This window comes from Nannospalax galili, unplaced genomic scaffold, assembly GCF_000622305.1.
Source record: "Nannospalax galili isolate Female #2095 unplaced genomic scaffold, S.galili_v1.0 scaffold641, whole genome shotgun sequence".
NCBI lineage: Eukaryota > Metazoa > Chordata > Mammalia > Rodentia > Spalacidae > Nannospalax > Nannospalax galili.
Window position 1 is genome coordinate 3,946,908 of NW_008345311.1, and position 13,109 is coordinate 3,960,016.

At 36.1% G+C, this 13,109-nt stretch overlaps 1 long non-coding RNA gene across 1 annotated transcript in view; it reads right to left on the minus strand.

Annotated features, from left to right (window-relative positions):
• Positions 1 to 889: 889 nt before the first annotated feature.
• The window catches only part of LOC103740888, a 138,575-nt gene continuing 126,355 nt past the window's right edge, over positions 890 to 13,109 (minus strand). Inside the window, exons 3-4 of the long non-coding RNA XR_607562.2 lie at positions 5,661 to 5,819; positions 890 to 1,037 (exon numbers count right to left, since the gene is read on the minus strand). This is a non-coding gene — a long non-coding RNA (uncharacterized LOC103740888). The remainder of the gene's footprint in view (positions 1,038 to 5,660; positions 5,820 to 13,109) is intronic.

Below are 13,109 nucleotides of genomic sequence, written 5' to 3' on the forward strand. Positions count from 1 at the left end.
AAGTACTAGTAATGCATGACTCATTTCAATAGTTGTGCAAATAGCTCTAGATTATGAGATCATATACATAAGCATTGGTTTATTTCTGATAATTTATTTTAGCAATGCCTTATTAGTCTAATTGATCCTCAAAAGGCAATATTCCAGGTCATTACAGTGTGTCCTCTAATTGCCAAAATATAAATAAGCACTCTAATTTGTAAACACATAAGTTTTGTGTTTCCTATCCTTGGTATCATTGACATTTCAGAACAAATAATGCTTTGCTGATGGAAAAGGGTTACACTGTGTGGTGTGGAGTTTATGTCAACCCTTTACTGTGAATGTCAGTAATCTAGATTTCTTGGGAATGCAACCTAAAATGTCTCCATATATTGCCAAAGTAACCATGGGTGGGGGTCAGGTTGGAAATTTCCTATATTGAGAGACAATTATCTAGCCCAAATTCCTAAATTTAATTTGCAAGCTAGGTTGTGGTTAAATAATGGCTCCTAAAGGAAATGGAACTACTACCATCAACTCTGTTGCCCACAGCAGAGAAAAACGTATTTTATTAATTCCTTTTCATTACTCACAAGGAATTTTCACTGTTCAATTTATATCATGGTCAAAGTCTCAGGAAAACCCACCTTCTCCCTAGCAACACAGTCACTCTCTTGAAAGTTGTTATTTTCCTTCCCAAGAATTATTAGGTGAGCCAACCAACCACCCATACTCACTGTCTCAAGTCTTGATCTCTCCAGTCTGGTCTCCACTCAGAGACTTAGATTCAGTGTTTTTAAATTTAAAAATGTAGTTCTATTACTTTGAAAATTAAATTCATCATTGGCCCCCTGCTCTGCAACAACTCTTACCTTCTCAGTTTACCTCAGGAGAATGGGATCTTCAAATGACAGAGGCTGTCTTGTTTACCCTTATATCCCCAGTGATGAGCATATAGATGGATGCTTACTCATGCTTGATGAGTGAAACCATCAGTGGAAGAAATCTGGAGTTCTTGAGTTTCAATGTGGGTTTTCCTACAACATGATACTGCCCTTTAATATTGAAAGCAGAGAAAAGTTCATCTTAGAAATCTATACTTCCTTAAGTAGAAGTTACTTAATAAAATTTAAGATCTTTTTATCTGATGTCTTACTCTCATCATTAAGCATAGTATAGTGTTTTCATGTACTAATGCCTTTAGCAACTACCAGGACAAGCCTTATTATTTTCCTCACCATTCAAAAGTCCAAAAAGAACTGAAACTTTTTTCTTGGGTCTTTTTACTTATCAATTTCTACTCATGTGTCATTACTCATAAATCTCAGTATGACTGACACTACTAACCTAGCAATAGGAGTCTGGGAGCTCCAGGCTCAGTTCCCTTTCTATTTTACTGTTTCTAACTTGCTAAATACAATGAAAGGAAGAGGCCAATTTTTTTAGAACTGTAGACAGAAAAATAAAGTAAAATGGTATCAACATAGGTTAGGAATGAAGTAGTTGTCTTCCTGCTCAGGGAATACGCTAGGGCATATAGCAGTTATTTTGAGTATTAGTAGTCCTTTGTATACTTTGCTTGCTGCTCAGCTGTGCTCCAGGCAGGAGAAACTGCAAGGAAAGAAATGGTCTGATCATTTCCATTATTTTCACAGATGAGAATTTATGACCTGTTTGCTTGGGTCAGACTATGCCTCCCAGGATTCTATTACAGTGTTGACAAAAGCTGCCTCAGACTAGGCTTGCAGCCTTGACATTTTCCACTTTAGGCATTAGCAATGCCTTCAAAGAAAAAAATTATCAGGTATTATTTGTAAATGCTGTTAACATAAAGATATATGAAGTTTACACATGTTTGTGGAGTGTAAAAATAAGCAAAGGAAGAACAGACTTTAAAAGAGGCATTTGGATGACTAGGTACATGATGAATGTGTGTGTCATCCATCCTGGGATTGTAACCCATCATATTAATGAAATAAGGCATTGAATAAACAGACACTTAAAGATAAGAACAGTTATCTGGGTGGAGAGTGTGGATTACAAGAGCATACATTCTGCTCTAAACCTCAGCATTATATTACATCTTTCCCTAGAGGTAGCAACTGGAGTGAAGTGGCCCATTGTTGCTTCCAGAATAATCAGACATATCCCGGTGCACGAATCTGAGTGAATGATGTTTATATTATTTATATAACAATGGGGGTAGTGATGGTAATGATGCTGTTTCTATCAATCATCCCTTATATTTTCTAAACACCATTCTTCTCAGGATATTCCCTATCCTTTATTTCCTGTTTTACAAGAGAACACTGAAACACAAGAAGTGGCTTGCTCAAGATATAAAAGTCAAGATAGAGAAGAACTGACCTAAAACTCGTATATGCTAATATTTATTTTCTGTCCAATCACATTGCCTCACACATCATAACTTATTGCTATTATTTAATAGACAAATGGGAGGTACCTCTATGGAGCCTCTAAAAGTTGAAAATATCTAAGTTCTAATATAAAACTATAACTCAAAGCCAAATCTTGGATTCCAGGAGTGCATCTGAAGCAAAGGAATATAATAAAATCCAATATCTACCACACACCAAAGGAGAGAAACTCTTCCTGAACAGTCAGAGGAACTTAGCCAGGAATATTGATTGACTTTATCAGAAGAGACATCTGCCATGAATAAGACGGATAGGAGGACCTTAATTTTGGTTCAGTCTGTTACATAGAGATACCTAGGACTAATAGAAGAGAATCAAACCTCTGTCAGGTATACAAAATCAGTCCCATTGCCTAAGTGATTGTAGTTTCAATTTTTTATTGCTTGAATTTTTATTTTATATGTGAGCATTTTGCTTGCATATATATAAGTGCACTGGTGTCATGCAGCACCCATGGAGGTCAGAAGAAGTTGTCAGATCCTTTGAACTAAACTTAAGGATGGTTGATAACCACCATGTGGATGCTGGAAACTGAACCTAGCTCCTCTCTAAGAGCAGCCAATGCTCTTAACAGCTGAACCATCTCTTCATCAGCCCTGTGCTTGTAGTAGACAACTCCCTAGCATTCTTACACTTAGATAGGCATCAGGAGTTAACAACCAGAGAGCAAAGTTAAAGGATTTAATGATAGGCATTTATGTCCAAAGGGATATTAAAGGTCAAATTGCCCTATTTGTGAGTTAACTATTTCTGGTATTGACATGAAGCTTGAGTCATGTAACTTTCCCAAATGTCTTGCGTTAAATGACTTATTCAAACTTACTGAAAACTGGTGGCTTGAAGGCCTTAATTTATGTCTGATTCCTATGTACCTGAGCCCTTCCTAATAAGAATGACACTAGTAGAAGTATGTTCAGTGTCTGATTCAAGTGAATTGACCTGAGAAGGCTGATATGAGATGACTCACTTCCTACAGCTTTTAAGGTAAAGTACATGTGAATTAGCATATATCTTTTCTGACCTAGACCCTTAATATTTATCTCATCTTTTTCTTCCTTGCATTGTGTCCTAGCAGGCTTATTTTATTTTCTGTTCTTTGTAAGTGCCAAGCTTTCTTTTACCTCTAGCTTTTTATAACTATCTATCTATCTATCTATCTATCTATCTATCTATCTATCTATCTAATTGTATCAGGCAGTTCTTCAATTCACTTTAATGCAATAAAATGTCTACCTTTATTATACTACACGGTTTAAAACTGCAGATAATTTTTACCACAGTGGAAGTACTATAAGTGGCTATACCACTTTTCTGTAACTCTGCCTAGTGCAATGTGTTATATGCAGAAAACATTTATTGAATTTAATTAATTTCAACAACAATTTGATTTCAGAAAATGTACTGGGTCATAATGTATCCATCACAAGGTGATATTGGTCCATGATAATGGAAAACTCAGACATTGTTTAATCTCATTCATTCTGGTTTTGCACATCTCTTGGTCATTTAATTGTTTATATTCAGTTTTCCAATCTCCCATTATCCTCTTACTACCTCCCAGCCTCTAGAAGTACACCTGTTCAATGAAGTCCTCATTTGTCATATTGCCCTTTCAGCAATTCTGAACATTTGGAGTCAATCATACTGCTTACATTCCCACCATAACTACCTTGCCAGAAAATATCCATCTAGCCCTTCAAGATTGCCCAGTGGGTAAAAGTGCTTGCCATGCAAGCCTGGCTACCTGAGATTGATCCATGGAACCCACAGTGGAAGGAAAGGATCCATTACAGAAAGCTGTCCTCTGATCTCCACAAAAAGGCTATGCCATGTGCCGACTTGGCAGACTTATACACACACACACACATAGACACGAAGTACAGACAGACAGGCAAACACACACACACACACACACACACACACACACACACACACACACAGTATGAAAAGGATGTTTGAAGCTACTGTGTCATAAGAAATTCCTGATACCCAACCAAACAATTACTTTGAGGCTTATGATTTCTAGAACAGTCAAGTAAAATTAATTCAAAAATAGTTAATGCCTTAAAGCCAGAAAAATAAATCTAGGATATTAAATTTTCAGTCAGAATTCATGTTTATGAATGTATATTAGAAGAGACTGCGGGAAAGGGAGCTGGAGGGGGAAGTCCCTTCCACTGTGCACAACATAAGCAATGGCTTCTCTGGTCTCACAGAAATTGTTTCTTTGGGCTAGGGAACCCATAGAAGAGAAATCTAAGCCAGTCACATCTATGTCTTTTTGAGAAGATAGAAGCTCTGTTCAAATTATTTTTACAGGTATTTGAAAAAGTAGCTATCTAATATACATGTCATTCATACTCCATCCAATTCAACAAGTCATGAACGGATGCCTGACTGTGATATCCATGGTACTGAGTGATAGGAGCACTGGAGTTGCTATTAATGTCTATGTCTATAAAGCAACAAATAGTCATGCTTCTATAAAGATTAAAACAAAGCCATTTAGTTACCAGAAATGGTTTTGCTCCCATCCTTCCTGACCCATCTCCCCCTAAAATCCCCTCCCATCACTGCCTCTGGATCAACTTCTGGCTGTGTATTTCAATGTGATCACCTATTGAATGACCTGTTTGTGGGTCAGTCCTCAAGCTGCTGAACAGTTTGTGTTTAATATGGAGAGTGCGTCATATTTATGTCAATCGTGCCAAAGGTTAATGGTGCTTCAGATAATGAGCTTTTATTCAAACAACATAGCAAAAACAAGGACATTTCACAAAATGCAACTGAGCAAAGAACAGTCTCTTTTTTTTTTTTCAGAGAAGCTGTGATTCAACTTCTGTCTCTTGTTTGTATCTTTCCAGTGGTTATCACGCATATGTAAAAACGGGGGGCTTTCTATGGACTGATCCTTCTTTAGCATAGGTGTAACGAGGTTCTCTAACACTGTTGTCAACTAATATACATCTGTGGATTCTTAGAGATTATCTCACAACTAGAGAAGAGATTATCACACAGGTTACCACACCATTTTCCAATGCATTTCCTTCTTGTCTTGGATTTAAAAGTGGCAAGATTACTCACTTTAATTTCAGTGCAGATAGCACTTTCCCTTGGAGATCCTCCAAGTATTTAATAGGAAAATAAGTTGATGATGCATCCATTAGTTTTCTGGCACATAGGAAAAATCAGAGAAATTTACTGAGCTGGCCTACTGCCAAGTCATGCTCCCTGCATCACCTGGGCCTTTGCTGCCAATCTGTAAGCCTCCAATTCTTTTTCATTGACTTCCAAGTGTTCCCATAACAAAGGGTGTTTCAGACATGATGTCTCTGTAAATCTTAAACTCGTTTCTCTTCCACCTGCACTCTTCTCTGATCAGATTACTTTGTCTTTTTCCTGGAAAGAGGAATAAAAGAACAAGCATTTGAAATAAAAGGAGAGGAAATATAGGTTATATAGTACACTTATTGTTTTTATTGTGTACCTCTGGGAAAGAAAAAGCTAAGGTCATGGGACAATTTTTTCTGCATAGTATGGACAAAGAATCTAAATTATAACAGGGTGACTAACAGTCTTGATTTGCCCGTAACTGGTGGGTTTATTCTGACATAGGTTATCAATATGAAAATTCCTATGGTCCCCAGAAAATGTACAGTTGGTAACCCTAGATATGGATAAGAAACTGAATCAACTGAAAAGAAAGAAGACTAAAAGCAACCCGTACAGAAACTTCCCTTCTATCCCTGTGATCGCTTATGTGTTGCTGTCCTCTTATTTGCTTTGCTCTTCTCTGTATTCCCATGGAAGTTGTCTATTCTACCTGAAAATTGCCTTTCTCCAGATTCTCCCAGGACTTCTCTCACATCTTTGAGGTCTTAGCTTAATCTTCACATCACTAAAGAGTCTTCCTCTAAGCATTTACTGTACACTGCTGGCATACTGTCTTCTACTTCTCAGTTTCTAGTTTGTTTTCCTCCTCTATTTATAGTTCTCAGCATTACCGAAACAGATCAATCACCCATTCACATACTTATTATGTGTCTCCATCACCATATGGAAGCTCTATACTGATTAGGACCAAGTACATTGTTTGTTGCTTTATCAGTAGCATGGTAACAGTAGCAAGAACTGAATATTTATTTATTGAGTGAATGAACAAATTTAAGTGCTTGTGTACAATAAGACCAGTGTCAGTCATCAGGATAATACAAAGGTACTAGCTAAAATATTTTAGTTCTAGATTCATGATCATACTAAGTAATTTCCCAGAGTAACATTATGTAAAAAGAACCTGAATATTCAATATGTATTACACATATTATATGGATCCATGATAGTAGATGCAGAGATTAAAGAGTCTATAATCATTTGGAAGTAGCATATGTTATTGACAAAAGTATAATGTTAATGTTAGAAAAAAGGAAAAAGATTTATCCTCCAATTCCAGCTGAAGAGCCAGGAACTTGAGCTGAATGGTTAGTAACTGTGCAGGACTGAAAAACAAATGAACGTAAAGATATAGTTTGATAACAGAAATTTCAGTTAACTGAAATGAGAAACTATAATTAAAAGATAGAACGGCAGAAGGAGGTGGAGATGAATGGACGAAGGAAGGAAAGGAGAATGTGAGACAGAGGAAGAGAAGAATGAAGGGAGAGAGGCAGAAAGAATAAAACAGAGGAAAAAGAGAGGGAGAGGGAGAGAGAATGAGAGAGAGGAGAAGAGGTGTAAATTGTATTAATAATATATTTATAAGGCCAAACTCTTCTCATGGACAGTGTCCCACACTGAGAAATCTCTCCCCCGATGGAAATGGAGGGGTGCATAGGGATTGTATTACATGTCAGAGGAAGGAGAAAAGGAATGACATTATGAGGTCTATAGTATGTCTTACAGCAAATATTTTGGACCTGCCGATACTGAGGGAGCTGTCCAGTCAGAATCATGATATGGCCCAGAATTTTTAGTTTTGAAATAAAAAGGATAAAAAGCAATTTAAAAGTTTTTAAAAGATGTGTTAGAGAGTGGAGCAAAAGCTAAATTGTGATAATTATATGTCGCGAAGAGCAGTAAGGTAGTAGGAAACAAAGGATAGCTAAAATAAACAGATACATAGGAACAAGAATAAGAATAGAGTTAGTTGAATTCTTTGAAATCTATTAAATAGAACTTCTGCTAGTTGTGGTGTGTGTACATATATATGTTTGTTTTACCATATACCATATTATCTTGTTTAACAATTTAAGTAGCAACTTAGAGAAAAAGACAGCTAGGTATTTTAATCAAATTTAAAGTCATCTTTTTGTGAGTTGATATAATTGTATGTATTTAAGTATTGTGAATATTTTCTTTGTTTTGTTCTGGCTAACTTGAAGTTGATGTGATTTAGAAGAGCTAAACATTTTCCTGTTTTTCTTCCTATTTTTCCTCTGTAACACAGAAATTAGTTTGCCTCCCTAGGCCAAAAATAGCTCGAAGGACATTGTAATAATAGTATTATGAATGTGTGCTGTAACTATCTTAAATGATTCATTGTGCCTAACAGGCTTAATGGAAGATGTTTTCTCTTTTAAAAAGTAGAGTAGGAAAAAATTTTTAAATTATTAAGCAAGGTTTAGACAAATGAACTAACTTGCTATAATATGATTGTGAACAAAATACCAAAGACAAATGCTGAAATACGTTTAGGAAAGAATAAAATACAAGGGTCTGTATAGCATCATAGCAGTATAGATGACTGAAAGAAGACTAAGAAGTCAAATATCTGTCAAATGAAAATGAACATTAATGAAAGTAAAAAGTAACTACTGGTTCTTTAATGGTCTGAGAGATTTCTAACACTATCCTGATATAGGTCTTCTGGTAAGTGATAAATATGATGGCATCCTGGGGACTGTTACCTCATGGTTTCTGATGTGTCTCAACAGTGTTCTAATCTGTTCCACTTTAAAGATCTCAGAGAACACCTTCTTCATGTAAATTCTGATGCATTGGATTTGATCCTTCATACCCTCTCCATCAGTGGAATCTAGCACTTGAGAACTAAGACAAGGACAGAGGGTTTAGAAGGCAACTCAAGAACATCTTTTGTTCCAAATAGCTAACTTGATTTAAAGGGATCTGGAGAGGAGAGGGTGGTGTAAGCATTAGGAGATGCAAAAGGAAAAAAAAATCAGTAGTGCAACCTGCAAAAGAATAATAAGTGAGTGAAGGATTGGAAATCAGAAAGATCACAGAATGAGGCTCAACAGTGAAGTTCAGGCAAACGAGGTTTAATGTATACAACACATGTGGAACAAAAAGTTAAAACATTAGGCTTGCATGACCAATTTTTATTGCTTATAATTGCTATTTTTATGATTATTATACATTAAGTGTATATAAGAGAATCTGAGCCTTTCCATATTTCTACCAGGACTTCACTACGGTTTAGAACATTGCTGCTCCCATTTGAAAAATTGTAGCTTTCAAAATGTGCATTAGTCCTGGCTGGGGTGTGGGGGCTCACCTTATGTGCGTGATGAAGCTGCACAGTGTCGTGACACCTGGAAAAGCAATTTCAGAGAATCCATAAACAGGCTTCATTAAAGAGCCTGGATTTCAATGCCAGTCATAAGGCCCTGCCAGCATTAGCTATGAGAGCTAATCAAAAGCACCAATTAAGTAAAAAATAAAAGACTTGTTTTTTGCCTCCTTAGTCCAAAGAGGCATGGGGACGGAAGGAAAAACAGTGTAAGTGCCATTATGAATATACAAAGAGAGACTTTCTCCTTCTGAACTGTAGATCTGTGCATTGAGGAAAGGTAAAACTCACAAAAAGAATTTGAACTTGCGTCGATTGTGTCTTCATTAACTAAAAATATCAGAATGTTCAAATTGAAATTAATCTTATAACTAAAGGTACAAGTCAAGCTAAATAATATTTTCAGGAGTCACTGTATTGTTAAAATAAGCCTGAGGGTGAGCCATTTTCTTTTCATACTCCTTCAAGTCCTGGTTATTATTATTTTTTATTAAGTGACTCCAAAGTCTAATCATGATCACAGAAAAAAAAGATGACATACTTTCACAACTAAATTGTATGGTTTTGAAGATTTGATATGCTGTAGGCCTATTGTTTGTATAGTATTTGAAATTGAAAGGTCTACAATTGTGGCAGCTATTCTACCACTAAGTGCTAGGAGAGGCTGGTGCTGCCAAGTATCAACCACATAAAATAGGAAGATGAAGCAAATACTCATCTTACCAGTAGCATGGTAAAAAGATACAAAGGGACTGAGTTGTCATGAGACTCAGCTGTTGTACTGAACTTTATTCATGGATTTGTGTTATCGGTTACTTAAAGGACAGTGCTAGTATGGATGAATTAGTCCTGTCTTTATTTCTTTCTCTAAAATGGACTAGTTAGCTTTGAATATGTATATCTGCCACCTAAGAGTGACTAGTTATTTCACAGATGCATCCTAGGATGGGTTAAAAGTGACTTTGTATAAACCAGTGGACACTCATTACTATAACTACGAAGAAAAATAAAAGCACAAAACACATGTGTATTGCATGTGAACAATATTGATTTTATAAGCAAAAGCCACGTTATTTTTTTCTTATTCTGAGGTATAACAATCAGTTCATGTTGAAAAACTCGTCTGAATTCTTCCCAATGATGACAGTCTAGACCCTTGCTGTTTGGTGAAATGCCACTATTTGAAAAAGCTATCTAGTATTACTATTTAGTTTAGATATGGGCATAGCTAGGCAAGGAATGATCAACTTACAAAATTAGCAGCCAAACTCCACACTCTGGTTACTTTAGCATTGTTTATACAGCTCTCTGTAAGGTCCTTGTATAGCTAGCTGAGATATTAGGAATGCACCATTTAGAATCCTTTATGTTGAAACTTGCATGCTCTACTTGAAGCTAGGTGATAGCTTGAGTACAGTATAAATGAAATTAAGACATGGTTTAAAACACACACACGAAAGGGAGAGAGAGAAGGAGAGAGACAGAGAGAGAGAGAGAGAGAGAGAGAGAGAGAGATATCAGGGAGGTATGTGTTAGTTATTTTTGTTTGCCTAGTAGTTTTTATTTCTGTGGATAGAGAGAGCATCCCTTCCTTTTGGCACAATCTTACCCTCAGTGACATGCTGCAGAATGAGCTCGTGATACAATCAGTTGAATCAAGAAAATTCTAAGACACTTGTGAGAATTGTTAAAGATGAAGAGCTCCTTTTGCTGGAATTGTTATGCTGGTAGAGTGCAGTAAAGTTTAGAGATATAGAATGTCATTTCTGTTGCATTTCAGGGGATATATTTTAGCACAAAGTGAAGCTGATCTAAGCAATGATAGAAACATCTAAGGATAGCATTTGGATTCTCTGGTCCAGTCACCCAAGTTCTTGAAACTTGCACTTTTATGGTTTGAGTAGTTTGAACTGTTCACTCTGTCACATGAGGCAGCCTGACTATGCAGCCTTCTATTTCTTTTTTTTTTTTTAATTTAATTTTTTGGTCTTTTTGAGACAGGGTTTCCCTGTAGCCCCAGCTGACCTGGAACTTGCTATGTAGACCAGGCTGGCCTTGAACTCACAGGGATCCACTTGCCTCTGCCTCCTAAGTGCTGGTAATAAAGTCATGCGCCACCACGCCTGGCACAGCCTTCTATTTCTGTTACATTCATAGATGGCACTCATAGTAGATATGAATTTCCACCTAGCCAAAACCTACTTCTTTAAAGCTGTTAAGATTATCTTATTCCTTGGTAATGGGACAAGGCATTCAGGACTTTGTCTCCACATTACTCTTCTTCTGTAATATAAGTACCCAATTAAGCCTTAGGAGAATCTCAATCCAGTGAAGAAAATACTAAACTTTTTGGAGGTCTGATCACATCTTGCCCATTATTTATCCTTAATTGTTGTCTACATTGGCTCATGAGACCAGTGAGGATCTCTAAGATAAAAAGATAAATTCATTAGTAGTTAAGCACTTGGAGAAGTAGCAAGTGTTCCAAAAACTACTAGCCATGACTCCATACTGACAGAGAATGGGCTGGAGCACTGACAGAACAGAGGAAATGTTCTAAATTCTAAAAAAGTGGCTAGGAATCTTAGGATTCCTTCAGAAAATGACTGGTCCAAATATCACATAACCAAATCACCATGATTTCCTGCCTTTTGTCTCATAGTTTTTTATACCTTTACCGGTACAATAGAGAGGAAATGGGTTATTTATTTCCCTTTTTGGTCAAACAGTAAATAAATATATTTTCTTTACCAATTTCTATTTTCTAATTTATTTTAGAATTCAGAGAATCCAAGGTGACAAATTATGGGACAGAATGACCTGTAACAGGGTGACTTTTGTTGACTTGAAAGAAGTGTTCTAGTTTTTCTTCTTGAGTTCAGAGCACAATCAAACTCTCTTTTTCCTATTGTCCCCTTCTCTCCTTTACTGACAGTAATCACAGATGTACTAAATGCCCATATTGTTTTCTATCTTATGATTCTACTCCTTTGTGTAGAGATTTGCCTTTCCTTCTTTACTGCTTGCCTTTTGTTCCCCCTTTCTTTTCGCCCTCCCTTCAATGGCTTTGAAGAGGCCGCTTTTTTGGTATCATTCAAATGAAGTTGTTAGTATGATAAAATCTTACTCTGCCAAAGTTACATAAGAAATTAGCAACCATTCCAAGCCTTTTTAAAGCAACTTAGAAAGAAAACGTGATATGAGTAATTTTCCCTGTATTCTCAACTGTATTTTATCTTGTGCATTCTTGATTTTTTTCCTTCCAGCTGAAGAAGATGCTCAAGCTAGTTGTCAGAGACAAAGTGGCAGAGGCATCAACAACCAAGACATATATACTTTAGTGTACTCAAAGCCCTAGCATATTGATGGAATAGGTGTGAACACAGCAAGATTTTGATTATCATTATTATCACGATCAGCATAGAGGCAGTATTTCTACTTCACATTTGTAATTATGGACAAGATAGCCTTGCAAACTGAATTTCCCAAGGGTGAAACTCTAATAGGGTTTAATCCCACAATATCAGGCTCTCTTAACATTTCAAAAGCCCTTTTCACTTATTAAATATCCCTTATTTCCTGACACAAGTTGGGGTTTGTAACTGAAATTTCAAAGAATACCCATCATTTTCTAGCTCAAATAATTATTAAAGTAAGTGTAACTGTACCTAAGCCATAGTATTGAAGAAATAAAACTCTAAAGCTGAGGATATGCCCTTCCTTAAATCATTAAATAATTTTGGCAATATTACAGAGAAACAAAGATTTTCATTTATATCAATCAATGAAGAAAAATTTTCACATTGTACTACATAAGGCCATTTAATGTATGTATAGAATTTACTTTAAGCGTATTTCTCCATCATACCCTGTCAAAATTCCCTTCCTTCCCCTCTTCATCTTCTGATTAATCTTCTTTATTTCTCAGTAGTTTTGAATCTTCTTTTATGTTATCTGTACATACATGATTTTATGTATCTATATAAAATCTAGAACCCACAGAGAAAAGAAAACATGACATTTGACTTTCTGCAACTGATTTATTCACTTAATATAATTAGTTTAAGCTGCATCCATTTTCCTGATGATATGTAATTTCATTCTCTCTGGTTGAAAAAATTTTCAACACATACACAGACACACACACCAAAAAAAAAAAAAAA